The sequence below is a fragment of the Arachis ipaensis genome, chromosome B06, assembly GCF_000816755.2.
Source record: "Arachis ipaensis cultivar K30076 chromosome B06, Araip1.1, whole genome shotgun sequence".
Lineage (NCBI taxonomy): Eukaryota > Viridiplantae > Streptophyta > Magnoliopsida > Fabales > Fabaceae > Arachis > Arachis ipaensis.
Window position 1 is genome coordinate 44,160,350 of NC_029790.2, and position 16,011 is coordinate 44,176,360.

Consider the following 16,011-nt stretch of genomic DNA (forward strand, 5'->3'; position numbering starts at 1 on the left):
TCTGTCTTCGGTGGCCAGCCTGAAAGAAGAGAAAAAGAAGAACAGTAACCCAGAAATAAAGATAAAATAAAATATGGTTGGGTTAATGCCAAATAATGAGGGTCTTAATTACATGGTAGCTGCAACATGCAAGTGAGAAAACAGTAGAAGTACATGGCAAATCAAAAGTGCAAAAATTTGCAACAATAGGGAAGAGAGTGTGGGTAAGGAGAGATAATATAAATTCATGTCAATGTAAAAATAATACAGGTATAAAAGATTGGCATTGATTTAAATAATATTACCTAACCAGAATAAAACAAGTCACTAAGCTCCCAAAATAATTCAAGAGAAGATGCAACAGTTAAATAAGAAAATTTTAACACCAAAGGAAAAATAATTAATTTAAAAATATGCACAAAATTAAGATGCAATGAATGAAATATGCAATTAAGTAAAATAAAAGGAAAAATAAGAAGAATGAAAAGGGAAAGAAAGGAAGAAGAAGTAAGTAAGAAAAGGGGGGAGGAAAAATTAGGATTGGGGAAGAAAAGATAAGATTTTTGGCGCTGATTTGGATAAGTTGTGCGGCGCAGGCGACGCGGACGCGTGGGTCATGCGATCGCGTGACCTGATTTGTGCGATTGGCGCGAGTGCAGCCTCATGTTCGCGCAACTCTCTCTTCGAAACTCTTTTTTGCCAAATTTTTGGGTGACGCCGTCGCGTGGTTGACGCGATCGCGTGGATGGCCTTTCTTTTAAAAATGACGCGGACGCGTGGAGCACGCATTCGCGTGGTAGGGCTTGTGCTTCTAGCATGGTTCCAGCCTCATTCCGGCCCAACTTACTGCCTTACACCCTTTTACGTCAATTTCACAGAGCCACGCATTTGCGTGGGTGACGCGGACGCGTGGGAGGTATTTTTCCAAACGACGCGGACGCGTCAGCGATGCAGTCGCGTGGGTCAATTTGTGCCATAGGCATGCCTCTAGCCACGCTCTCGCGTGACTCTTTGTCCAATTCTCTTTTCTTCAAAACGCACTCGTGACGCGGACGCGTCAGCGACGCTGCCACGTCGCGTGCGTGCTTTTCTCTCTTTTTTTTAATGCAGTATATAGAATGCAATGCTAATATGAATGTTATGCAAAACTCCAGGTTCAATACAGTAAAATAAAATAAAACTTGAAAACAAATAAAACAAAAAAAATGAAAAAGGAACCATCATACCATGGTGGGTTGTCTCCCACCTAGCACTTTTAGTTAAAGTCCTTAAGTTGGACATTTGGTTGAACTTCCTGTTATGGTGGCTTGTGCTTGAATTCATCCAGAAATCTCCACCAATGTTTGTCATTCCAATGGCCTCCGGGATCTCAAAGTAGGCACGTAAAGCCCTTGAGCAGTTTTAAACAGGTTCTCATGCTTCCAGTATGCTGAATGTCAGAACAGACTCCAGGATCCCAAACTTTGCTTTTACACCCGTCTTTGTGTTGATCATCATGATTCCATTTGGGTAGCAAGCAATCTGAATTCTCACTAAAGCGGCCAAACAACTTCCTAGACCCATTCAGTTGAGCCTTACACCAACCTTTGCTTTTAAACTTTGAGCTTTCAACCATAATGAACCTTGCAGGACAATTTTTACCACTGACCATCTTCCTCTTACTCTTAATGCCACAAAGAGCTCTAAGTTAACCATCCGTCTCCAATAGCCCATATTCAAGTGGAATAAGAAAGCTAAGGGATATGAATTTTACCCACTTGAATGTTGTGAAGGATGATGGCAACTTAGGGGGAGGTATTTCTAACGAATTTGCAGGCTCCACTCCCTTGTGCTCTTCTCTGACAACTTCCACCTCTTTGCAAGTTTCTTCAATATTAACCTCTTCTTCTTGGTAGCTTTCTTCCAATTTGATCTCTTCTTCATTGCTCACCAAGGGCATGGGAGGCTGTGCTTCTTCTTCGTTAATCTCCATTTCTTGACCAACCTCTTCCAAGTCTTCAACTATGATATGCCTTGGAGGTTGTACACCCTCCTCAACATCAAATGCAACCGTCTTGGAAGGAGGTTCTATGTCTTGACTTTCCCATGGAGGTTCAGCATCTCCTAAGTCTTCAACCAATTTTTCTTCTTTGATAATTACAGCTTCTTCCACTTTTTCGAGCACAAAAGTATATTCCTCATTGTCCATTGGAGTTTCTAGTGTCTCCTTTATGCTACGCTCTTTTATTGATTCTTCACATGTAGCCATGGGAGCACTTTGAGTGTCTGAGCGTTGGAAAGCTAATCGACTTATCGCTTGATTTAGTTGATATAGAGTTGCATGAAATTGATCCACTGTTTCCTTGAGACGATCCGTTGACTCTTGTTCCGCTTGGGTATCATAAGTAGGACCATAAGGCTCTTGGATCGATGGATATGGATATGGTGCATATGGAGGTGGTGGTTCTTAGGAGTAATTGGGTTGGAATTGGGGTGGTTCTATATATGGTTCATATGGTTCATAAGGTGGTTGGTACGGTGGATGAGGGTTAGGGTCATATGGAGGTGAATGGTGGAAAGGGGCTTGTGAGTATGGTGGTCCAAAGTCATGTTGAGGAAAGGGTTCATAGGCATATGGTGGTGGTTGTTGATAGTCCATTGGAGGTGGTTGTCGCCAATAGGGTTGATCAAATCCTTGTGGCTCCTCTCATCTTTGATTGTTCTAACCTTGATGCCTGTTCTCATTGTAATTTCTTCTTCCTGCAACATAATTGTAACCAGACTCATAGCGATGGGGTGAGAACTCATGATAGCAAATAAAAATTTAGAAACGAAAATAAAAACAAATTGAAATTAAAAGGTTATTGAAATTTAAATTTTGAAAATTTGAAATTTGAGTTTTAAATTTTGAATTTTTGAATTTAATGAGGAAAGAGAAAAACAATAAAATGATACCAAACTTAAAATTTGTAGATCAAAACGAAGAAAACAACTAAGAACAACTTGAAGGTCAAGATGAACACGAAGAACAACTTGAAGATCAAGATGAACACCAAGAACACATTTTTTTGAAAAATTTTTAATAACTAAATAAAAACCAATAACCTCCTAATTTATGAAAAAGCAAAAATAAAAATAAATAAACAAGCAAAAAGCAAATATTTACAACAACCAATAATAAGGCACACGTTTGCAATTCCCCAGCAACAGCGCCATTTTGAAGAGAGAACTTTTGCGTGGTCTAGAAATTCGCAGATAAATCCTCATTGCAGGTATAGCTTCTAAACCAACAAAAGTCCTTTCTTACAAACATTTTGGTTGTCACAAGTAACAAGCCCCTTTAAAATTAATAACCGAAGTATTTAAACCTCAGGTCGTCTTCTCAAGGAATTGCAGGGAGGTGTTCTTATTATTGGTTATGAGTCTTGTAAATTGGGGGTTTTGAAAGTAAGAAAGCAGTATGACATGTAAAATAAATAAATAACTATAAAATAATACTCTTGGCAAGGTATAAGAACTGGAAGTCCTATCCTAGTTATCCTTATCAATTGTGATGAGAATTGGATTTTTCTCCCACTTTGTTAACCTCTAACTATGAAGGTAAGTTAAGTGGATGAATTAATTTTGATTCCTCAGGTCCTAGTCTTTCCTTGGGAAAGGCTAGAGTTATTGGAACTCGAATTAATTCTTGAAGAATTCTAATTTTCAATCAACAATGAGTTTGATAACTCAAGTGTCACCAATTACTTAACCAAAGTCAAAAGGAAGAAAATATCTAAATAAAATTAACAGCATCCATATAAATAAAGCAAAGCAAAATTAAATCTGAAAATACCTCAAATTGCATTAATAAAGGAAATTAAATCTAACATGGATATTCATAAATTAAATTAGGAAAATAAATAAAAGGAAAATTGAACCTGATAAAAAGAAACAATCCTGAAAGCAAAGAAATCCTAAATCCTAATCCTAAGAGAGAGGAGAGAATCTCTCTCTCTAAAAACTACATCTAAAACTAAAAATTATGAATTATGGGCTGGTGATTATGAATGAATGGATTCCCCCACTTTATAGCCTCTAATCTGTGTTTTCTGGGCCGAAAACTGGGTCGAAAACAGCCCAAAAATCGCTGGAGAAGAAATCTGCCACGCTGATTTTCGTCACTGCGACACGTCCGCGTGGAACGCGCGTTTGCGTCATCTAGCGTTAGAGCAAATATGGCATATTATATATCAAATCGAAGCCCCGGACGTTAGCTTTCCAACAAAATTGAAACCGCGTCGTTTGGATTTCTGTAGCTAAAGTCATAGCCGTTTGAGTGCGAAGAGGTCAGGCTGGACAGCTTAGCAATTTCTCCAACTTCTTGTATTCTTTCCACTTTTGCATGCTTCCTTTCCATCCTCTAAGCCATTCCTGCCCTGTCATCTCTGAAATTACTTAACACACATATCAAGGCATCTAATGATAATAAGAGAGGATTAAACATAGGGAACTTAAGGCCAAAGAAGCATGTTTTCAATCAAAGCACATAATTAGGAAGACAAATGTAAAACCATGCAAATAGTATGAATAAGTGGGTAAAGAGTTGATAAAAACAACTCAATTGAGAACAAGATAAACCATAAAATAGTGATTTATCAATAATCCCGGGTTAGTTAACCCAAGTTACCAAGTGTTAAGACACTCCTTAGAACCTACTTATCCAAGCAGATCTTAGTACAAAAACACCATAGGCATGTATCTTAAGGGTCAAGCTATTGGTGCCTAGCTTGTTCCTTGTTTCTTTCTTTTTATTGCCAATGTTGGTGCTGCCCGTTAGTGGCCTAACTTTGCTACCAACGTTGGCTTTTCTTTGGTTCTTTCTTTTTCTTTCTTTCTTCCAAGGATCTTTATTCATAAAGGTCTCATATAAAGCAACTAAATTCATACTTAAGGGAGCATTCTATACCTTCCAACTTTATTACTAAACTTACTAGGTTTTCAAGCATTTACCACCACATAACCTTATTCTATCTCCTACCAAAATGGACTATTACTCTTTCTTGTTCCACAACATTTTCTTTTATTCAAGCATGGGAAACAAAATATACAACTTAAGCAAGATGGCATGTCATAAGCACTTAGACTAGCAAGCCAAAATGACAATAAAGGCAAACAAGTAGAATGTAAATGAATATGAAAACAGGGTACAATTACACTTCCACTTAAAATAGTTAAGTGACAATACAACATCTTGGTGTCTTTAATACACAACTATTTTATGATATATTTTGGACTGAATTGAGTGGGTTTGTGTCAACTAATCTCACACTTATTCATGTAAATTGCATGTTTTTCATCTCCTTCCTAATTATGTGTTATGATTGAAAACTTGCTTCCTAGGCCTTAAAATTGTTAATTTTTAACTCTCCTTTATTACCATTTGATGCCGTGATGTGTTTGTTAAGTGTTTTAAGGTTTACAGGGCATGAATGGCTTAAAGGATAAAGATGAAGCATGTTAAAGTGGAAGGAACACAAGAAACTAAGGAGTTGAGCAGTGAGGATCGACGCGCACGCATGGCTGACACGTGCGCATGAATTGGCGCATCTTACAGTGACGCGTACGCGTGACTGATGCGTACACGTGACCGACGCGTACGCGTTACATAGCGTCACGTGCTGCACTTATCAGAACTCACTGGGGGTGATTTCTGGGCTGATTCGGACCAAGTTTCAAGCCCAAAAATGATGACTAGAGGCAGGGGTGTAGCTGAGACTAAACAGATTTTCACTTTCACTTTAGCTTTAGTTTTAGTTTTTAATTTTTAGAGAGAAAAATACTACTTCTCCTAGGGTTCTTAGCATTCTTAGTTTTGCTTTGGATTGAATATTGAGAGAGCTGCTACTACCTTCCATTGAAGTCATCATCTCTATAGTTTGCTTTTTCCAATAACTCAACTACTCTTTTCCATTTAATTGCTTCGTGTTCATATTTAGATATTGTTATTTTTGAGTTCTATTAATGCATTGAAGTATTTTTATATTTAATTTTATTGCTTGTTTGAGTCGTTTTAATTATCGGTCGTGCCAATTTTAATTTATTTAATTTCTCAGAATTATCATGTCTTTTATTTATTCTTATTATATTTTATTAAAAATGGCATTCATGTTAATGGGGGTAGAACTCCCAACTTGGCTTAGGAGTTGATTAATTGAAAACCCTTGAGTTGTGATACTCAAGTGTAATATGTAATTGGAAATTGCTGGCTAACTCATTTTCACCAACTCTAGTCCTTCCCCCTGAAGTGACTAGGACTCGTGAGCTAACGTTAGTTGTGCCCACTTGACTTCCCTGCAACTGCAAGAGGATAACTAAGTGGAAGCAATAAACCTTTACTATTACACTTGGGAAAGACAACAAAGATAGAAATTCCAATTATCTCTCCTAACCAAGGTCTTTTATTTCAAATATATAACATCTCTTGTTACTGCTTATTGCTTTAATTTCTAGCCATTTATTTTTCCAATCTTCACTTCGAAAAAAATTACTCAGAAAAATCTTAACCAATAAATTGCACCTTGTGTCAACTCTTTGGGAAATGACCCAGGATTCTACTCCCAGTTATTATTCTTAATTGTGACACAAAATTAAATTGATAGTGGGAATTTCGTTGGTTAAGACTGTACTGACAACGCTGTTTTTATTAGAAATTCTCAACCAATATTTTTCCACCGATCAATTTTTGGCACCGTTATCGGGGAGTTGCATATGTGTGCTAAATTATTAGTTGGTGTAAATATTTTTATATTTATATAATTGCATTTTCTTTATTTTATTTTTATTTTTATTGGTGTGTTTTCTGTTTACTGGTAGTAGTTATTAATTATTTTTCTTAGTATATTTTTACCATGAGCTCTATGTTTCTTTCATTGAATGACATGTACATTACCAAATTCAAGCTTAGCTGCATTTGATCCTGAGATTGAAAAGACTATTTCACGTATTAGGCAAGCTCGGCGTCGGTTAGCCTCTGAGGGTGGTGAAATGGTTTCGCCCAATTCACCAGTCTTATCTGAAGTTGAGTCTGAAGCGTCATTTGAGGAAGAAACTAGTCACTCTTCTACTGATTCTATTGACGCCTCTTTTGTTGATTTAAGTATAGATACTATGGCAGAGCCTAGAAGGATTACTCTCAAGGAAGCAGGAGCTCCGAACTTTACACTGCAACCACATCAAGCGCATCATCCAAACCTAACTGCTGATTTTGAACTGAAGATCGCTTTGATCATTCTCCTGCCTAAGTTTTATGGCTTACCTGCTCAAGAGCCTATCAAGCACCTTAGATATTTTTAGACAGCTTGCTAAACTACTAGGCGGCATGGTACGGATGAGACTATCGTTTGGTTATATGCCTTCCCATTTTCTCTTGAGGGAAAGGCAAAGGAGTGGTTCTACACTCAACCGGAAGCTGTTGTTACAAATTGGGATCTGCTCAGAAGGGAATTCTTGGACAAATTCTTTTCAGCAGAGGTTACAGATAGATTGAGGAAGGAAATTTCCTGCATCATCCAAGACGAATCAGAGACTTTCTACGAGTATTGGCAATGCTTCAGGAATCTCTTTAACTCATGTCCCCATCACAAGATTAACCAGTTGGTGTTGATTAGCTATTTCTGCCAAGGCATGAAGCCTCAAGACAAGACCCTCTTAGATGCTGCAAGTATTGGCTCTCTGACGAAGTACAAGACAACGACATAAGCGTGGCAACTGATCACCGATCTAGCTGAGTCTACCCGAAATGCAAGGCAAAGGAATAATCATTCCAAAGCTGTTGTGGAAGTTTCTTCTAGTAGTGAGACCACCGCTCTCACCAAGACTCTGGGAGAGATGACCAATATACTGAAGCAGCTCCAGCTCAATCAACAACAACCTCAGCTTCCTCTACAACAACATTATCAACAGTTGGTCCCTTAGAGAGTGTGTGGAGTATGCACTTGCTATTCTCACTACACTGATGAATGTCCACAACTCCAAGAGGACAACACCTTGGCGGCTACTAATGCTTATTACAACCGTCCAAATCAAGGGTACTATCAATAAGGTGGTAATTATAATCAAGGTGATAAGTAATCAAGGTTGGCAAGACAATCCCAACTAAGAATGGAGAGACAATCCCAACCAAGGATGGAGAAAAAATTCCAACCAAGAATGGAGGGACAACTACAATCAAGGAGGCAGAGACAATGGTGGAAATCAACGATGGAACAACAACTATCAACAAAACTGGTATCAACAAAACCCTTTGTACCAACAGCAAAACCAAGGCCAAAGTTACCGAACACCTCACCAAAGGCAAGCCCAAGCATCTCAACACAACCAACCACAAGCCCCCCAAATTACCTACCCTCTTTCTTTCTCTAACCAAGATGAAACACTCCACTCTATTGTGCAAGGACAAAAAGAGCTTCAAAATTCACTTAACTCTAGCATCACTGGTCTTACCTCTACTATCCAAGGCCTTCTATCCCGCATGGAACCACCCTTTAACTCCAGCAATCAACCTTCAAGCTCTAGGACACTTCCCTCTCAACCTTTACCTAACCCCAAGGGTGGAAGTATTGCCATTACTTTGAGGTCTGGCACTACATTGCAAGAGAGGAGTGATGGTCGGGCTACCGTCGGTAAGGATTTTCACAAAATATTCGCGTTGCAAGTATAGCCCTCAACTGACAAATAATCCTCGAATCAAATTTTAAGGAATTAGTTGTCACAAGTTCAACCCCAATAAAAGTAACCAAAGTATTCAAACCTTGGGTCGTCTCACAAGGAATGGGCAAACATGTGCATCAACATTGGTTAGAATTTCGGGGTTGCAAATCATGAGCAAGAAATTAAACTAAGGGGTTTAATCAAGCAAGAAATCTTAAAGTGCAAGAAACTAATTCAAGTAACTAAAGTAAGATGTGAGCAAATCCAAACTAATAAGAGAACATCCAATATAATTCTATTCTAAAACTAAACAAGCAATTATAACTAAAAAAACAATTGGAATTTTTGGATTTTCAAATATGAATACTAAAAGCAACTCTTGGCTAGGCATGGGAATTGGGGTCACCATCCTTGTCTAATAACCATATGTCGACAATTATGAGGAACCAAACTCATTAAGTTTACTTCTATACTTGAAGTATATTAAATGGCTTGGTCAACATCAATCCATAAGGTCCAACCTAGCTACCAATTGACTTGGTAGTAGGTTAGTGTCAATGGTTATCAAATTAACCACTAAGGGTTCTCAAATCATCAAATCCATTAGACCCAATGACTCAAGTTTACCCAATTTCCTTAGCCTAGGCCAAGAGTAAGGAAAACTACTCCATAACTAAAGGAAACATTTCATCAAACACATGGTAAGCATTACTAAAAAACATATTCAAAATGCAAATAAATTGAAATTAAAAGGTACCCACTAACAATTATCAATGGAAAATCACTCAAACAACATAATTAATCATGAAAATCATCAATGTAACATTAACAATTCAAGATCCATAAGATTCATGAAATGGGTAGAAAATGAAAATTGACAAGAAAACATAAATCTAACACAAGATCTAAACAAAATTATACTAAGGAATTCAAGTTAAGCAATTAAAACTAGAAATCAACAAGATCCAATTCAGAATTCAACAAGGGAAGATCAAATCAAAACTAGATCTAGAGAGGAACACGGGTTTCTCTCTCTAGAAGAACAAAAACCAAAAACTAGCTAAAATTGTGCCTAAGTGTGTAACGAATGATCCTCCCCTTTTCCCTAGCATTCTTGGGTCTTTTCCATGCAAAACCAGCTTGAATTTGGGCTTGTTGAACCTCAGAAATCACCAGGCACGATTTTCTTTAATGAGGTCACGTGCAGCTTGTCACGCGTACGCGCCATGCACACGTGCGTGTCGATTGAGTTTCGCAATCCACGTGTGCGCGTCCAACATGCGTGCGCATCGATGGAGACTTCACTAAGCCACACGGATGCGCCAATCTTCATGCGCCATTTCCAACTTTCTGCACCCACGCGTGCGTGTCCATGCTGGAATTTCCAAAATTCAATTCTTCATGTTCCTTCCACTTGTGCATGCTTTCTTTCTCTCTTCTAGGCCATTCTTGCCCTATAACCTCTGAAATTACTCAACAAAAACATCACGGCATCGAATGGCAATAAAAGAGGATCAAAATATGGCAATTTTAAGGTAAAAGAAGCATGTTTTCCATCATGAAGCAATATTAGGAAGAGAACACAAAACGATGCAATTCTTGTGAATAAGTGTGGAAAATATTGACAAAATCCCTCAAATTCTACACAATATAAACCACAAAATTGGGATTTATCAAGGAGTCCCGAGGAGCCAAGCTCAAGAGAAGACATTCAAGTTGAAGATGTTGTTGAGGTAGAAGATGTTGAAGAAGAGGATGAGGTACATGATGTGGCTGAAGAAGAGGTTGCTCAACCAAGGAATGAAGTATCTAAGGAAGATGATGTTGTGAGAGAAGCCATTCCTATTCCTTTTCCACACCTTGCTAGGAGGACTAAGAAGCAAGTGGAGCTAGATCCCAAGATGGTGGAGATCTTCAAAAAGGTTGAGGTAACTATTCCCCTTTTTGATGCTATTCGCCAGGTTCCTAAGTATGCTAAGTTTCTAAAAGATTTGTTCATGAATAAGGATAAGATACATGATTTAGAAACTATTCTTTTGGGTAGCTCTATTTCTGCTTTGATGAGTGCTATATCGGAGAAATGTGCTGATCCCAATCCTTGTATGGTTACTTGTACTATAAGGGGTGTACAATTTGTTGACTGCATGTGTGATTTAGGTGTATGTGTTATTATTATGCCATTATCTGTATATGATGCTTTGAGGCTCCCACCCTTGAAAAGGTCGGCAGCACGTCTTGTTTTGGCAGATAAGAGCATAATCTCAGTGGTTGGCATTGTGAAAGATGTCTTGGTGAGCATTAAGGGGTTGATGATGATAAGTCATCTTAGGCTAGTTTCACAAGACTTTTTCATTTATTTTTACTTGGTTTTCATGTATTTCTTAGGCAATAAGTAAGTGATTGGATAAGAATTTCATGCTTGTCTTGATTGATTTAAACATTGTTAATTTTGTGCATTTTCATGAGATTTATGCTAGGTTTATTGTTTATTATGAATGATGCAAAATCTTGTGAAATTAGCAAAGCTTTGATGAATGTGTTTGGTTGATGATAGGTGAGGAAGAGCAAGGAAAGGGGGAACTGCAACATTCTGCAAGAATCTAGTGCCAACGTTGGAGGGAACATTACCTCCAACGTTTTTCAATACAGTTTGCGTTCTCGAAATTGGAAAAATTAGCTGCGATGCGCATGCGTGGCCAACGCATACGCGTGAGCATGGAAATTCTACAATCCACGCGTACGCGTGGGTGACGCGCATCCATGGAAAGGCCAACGTTGGAGGGAACGTTGGTGCGCCAACGTTGAGTCCAAAGCCCGCAATAAGAATTTCAAATCTGGAATTGGGAAAATTTGAGGTGACGAGTACGCGTCGATGACACGTACACGTGGAAGCGCATTTTGGCCTTACACGTGAACGCCTGAGCAACGCATACGCGTAAAAACCTGTTTGACGTGTAGGCGTGGGTGACGTGCACACATGACTGCGCGAACGTTGGTGCACCAACATTGAGTCAAACGTTGCTGGCAACGCCCAGACTTCATTTTTTCAAGTAACATTTGACCCAACGTTTTTACACAACGTGGTCACCAACGTTAAGGCTAATTTTATTCCAAAATGCACCATACAGAGTATGAATGTTAGTTGCCAAACGATCATCGTCAAAGAGTTACTCTTACTTGCTTCAATCAAGGCCAAGGCCCACATCTAAGTACTTAAAGATCCAATTGAAGATGAAAAAAAGAGTATAAATAGAAGAGTTTTTGAAGATTGAAATGCAGCGGTAGTAGGAGTAGGAGTAGAATAGAGGGCTCAAGCTGGAGGATTAGAGACTCCAAAGCTCTCTTGGAGGATTAGAGACTCCAGAGAGCTTAGTTTAGCATTTTTCTTTTGTACCCATTCTATATTCTGCACTTTCTTCTTAGTTTGTATTGAGCTTCAATTTCACCTATGCAATTTTAATTTCCTGCACTTCTACCTTTCTGCCAATTTTACATTTTCGTTCCTATTGAGCTTGATTTACTATCATGCAATTTAAATTTCCTACAAGTGTTCTTAGAGCGATGATCAACTAAACCCCAACCTCATTAGGGAGAGGAGCTCTATTGTAATTCATATGAATTGAATGCAATTCCTCTTCCTCTCAATTCATTTGTGTAGCTATAGGATAACTTCTGTTTTGATTGTGAACTACTCACTCCGGAAGGGGGTTTAATTCAATTGAATGCTTGTGTGAGCCTTGGAAGGGGAATCATGAGCATTAGAATTGAGGCTCTATCCTTTACAATTCTCTTGACCAACACTATTCGGGAGGAATTGAGGTCTTGAGAGTTTGTGTGGATTATGGATGAGAGAACATGCTTAACCTCTTCTCATGACAATTAGATCAAGGAATTGGAAACATTGATTGTGATTAGAGAGATTGGATTGCCAAGAAATTGGGATCCAATCAATTTCAATCTGCCATAGATCTACTTATATGATTGAGAAGGAAGTTGAGACCCATTTGATTCATTGTGGGTTATGATGTCTCCAATCCCTAATGAATTTTCCTTTCTATTACTTATCCTTGAGTTCACTTTAATTGCTTTGATCTACTACTTCCTTAAATTTTCCAGCACCCAATTCCCATTTACATTTTCTGCAATTTACTTTTCTTGCCACTTAAGTTTCTGCCAATTTATTTTCAGCAATTTATGTTTTCTGCAATTTACATTCTGTTAATCAAATTTCACTCAATTAATCAATATTAGCTTGACTAGACATATCACCTCACTAAAGTTTCTTGATCCATCAATCCCTGTGGGATCAACCTCACTCTAGTAAGTTTTACTACTTGATGCGACCCGGTACACTTGCCGGTTAGTTTGTGTAGAATTCAATTTTTTCGCCATCAAGTTTTTGGCGCCATTGCTGGGAATTGATTTAGATCGACAATGATCAAGTGGGTGATAAGTCTAGATTAAGCATTTTTCTTTGTTTCTGCCATTTAAAGTTTTCTTTTTAATTTTCTGTTTTCTCTTGATACTAAGGTGTTTGTGGTATTGCCTCACTAAGAAAATCTTCTCTGTGACATGAGGAATTTCAATTTTCATTGGTGATTGTATTTTACAAAATTTAAATGGAGTTCACCTCATCTTTTGATCAAGCCAATTTCATGGGGTATTACCCACCACCACAAAATGATTCATGTCATTATCCTAATGGTGGCTGGAATATCACTAAGAAATGACAGATTATGAGCAATCCATCCATTGGGGATATGTTCTAGGGCCACAAAATGATCAAGCAGATTACATGAGATATTGCCCACTACCACAAGATGATTTATGTCATTATCCTCATGGTGACTAGGAATATCAACAAGGAATGAGGGAGTATGAACAATCAAGTGAAATGAGCTACCACCCAGAGCCACAAAGTGACTCATATTGTTATGACACTTACACAAATTATGGCTGGGAAGGGAATTTCAATGCTTCATATTCTAATCATCCAGAGACATCATCACTTGATTGTGCTGTTAATACATTCATGCAAGATTGCTCCCCAGGGCCACAAAATGATCCATACTGTAATGAATTCAATAATTACTCAAGTTGTGATTGGGAGGATCAAAATCAAAGAGCATTCAATAATCCATACTCCACTTATCAAGAGCCATCATCACTTGAGTGTACTTTCAATTTATTTATGCAAAATTGTCCAACCTCACCTCCCAGTTTTTCATATGAAAACTCTTCATCACTTGACTATGCCTTAACACAAAATTCTTTCCAAAACTCACAACCCACACAAACTTCCCTGAATCAAAGACTCTCAAAACTTAAGTCCATGCTTGAAAGATATGAAGATGAGATGAAGAAATCTTGGAAAGAACAAGACACCTCTTTCAAAAACATGGAAGTGTTTTCAAAACCAGATGTTGAGTGCAAAAGAGGAATTAAAAAAGCAAGTAAAAGAAGTTCTGATAACAAGTGAAAGTTCAACGAAGAAGGAGGATGTGGAGGCATTTGAGCCTATAATTCTATATCCATAGAGGCCACTTGAGGTGACAGAGGAACATGAAGACTCACTCCCAAATGACTTAATGGAAGATCATACAGAAGAAAGGGAGGAAGACAATCAAGGAAGTCCACACTCAATTGAAGCAGAGAGCTACATAGAGGAACGGTTCATTGAACCATCAATTTAAGAGGCTTTTAATGAAGAGGACACTCCAACAAACACACAACACTCAAATCTTGATATCCAAGAAGTGAAGGCAACCAACAAGAACACTGAAAAGATGATTGCGACCAAGCTACAATTGACCATACCCATGAAGAAAAGAAGGTCAACCACAAGCAATCCAACCCCTGATCCAACAAGCAAGTTTAGTCAAGCAAATAACAAAAGGAAGCTTGTTGGGAAGAGGCCAAGACAGGGGATACTGACTTGCTCTTCTTTCCCCCTGAGGTCATTCCTCTTAACAAACTGGAAGAAGAGGAAGAAAGTTATGAACAGCATGTTAAGCTAGTGACATTAAAAAAGCGCTTGTTAGGAGGTAACCCAACCAGAGGTAACTCTCTTTTCCTTTACTATTTTAATAAGAAAGTTCAGTAGATTTCTCTGTATTGCAAGGAGCTAAGTGATGGGTGGAAATCAGATTCCACACCTAAACTCACCGGCAAGTGTACCGGGTCGCATCAAGTAGTAATTACTCACATGAGTGAGGTCGATCCCACAGGGATTGATAGATTGAGCAATTTTAGTTAGGTGATGAATTATTTAAGCAAATAGTTGATGATTTGAGTGAAACTTGAATAACAGAAGCTAAATTGCATGAAAATAAAAGGGGGAGGGGAAATTGACAGAAAAGTAAAGTACAGAAGAGTAAATTGCATGAAACTTAAAGTGCAAGAAAACTAAATGACTGAATCTAAATTGCTGAGAAATGTAAATAGCTGAAGCTTAGAGTGCAAGAAACGTAAATTGCTTGAATAGTAAAGGGATGTGGGAGCTGGGATTTAGAATTCAACAAGAGAATGTAAACAGAGATTAAATAGAGAAGTAGAAGATGAACTAAGTTGTTGAAGATCTAAACAGAAAAGTAGAATTGCTTGAAGAACAAAACAGAAAGTAAATTTAGCTCAATTACAAAATCTAAAAGAGAAATTGAAGATCCAAGAGGAGCAATGAGATTAGAACAAGGATCTATATCTCAATTTCACCCTTGATCAAATAGAAAATAAAATGCAGAAGAAATGTAAAAGAAACAGCAATTAAAACTCAGATCCAATTCTTAGAACAATTGGGAAGAGAGGTAAAAGATGATTCTCAAACTTAGAATCAATGAAGCTCTTCAATCTCAATTCAAATTCCAAGAACAGATAGCAAGAGTTGCAGAAGAAATGAAAATGAAGGCAGAAAGCTAAAATCCAATTCCAAATCCTTAGAATTATGCAGAAGAAAACAAGTATGAATTACAGATCAAGGATTGAAACAGAATTCCTTCAACCTCAACCCAAAATTCAAAAACAGAAAAGAGAAATTGCCAAAGTAAGAACAATGAGGAAGAGAACTCCGCTCTCAATCCCAATTCCCAAATTCAAAATCAAAGCTAAAGTGAAAACTAAAATTTAGCTAAAAGGTAAAACAAAAAAATGAAAGAAGGTCCTCTCTAAATCAAACTAAGTCCTATTTATACACTTTCTCATTTTTATTTTAGAATTTGGAATGGGCTTTTTACGTTGGTGAAGAAATGGATCCCAAATTGGCTTTTGATTTAAAATTGGATCATGGGACATCTCCCAGGGGAGCGCTCAGTGAAGTAACCAAACATAGCGCTCCCTTTGCTTTGTGCCTTGGCTCATTTGATGCGT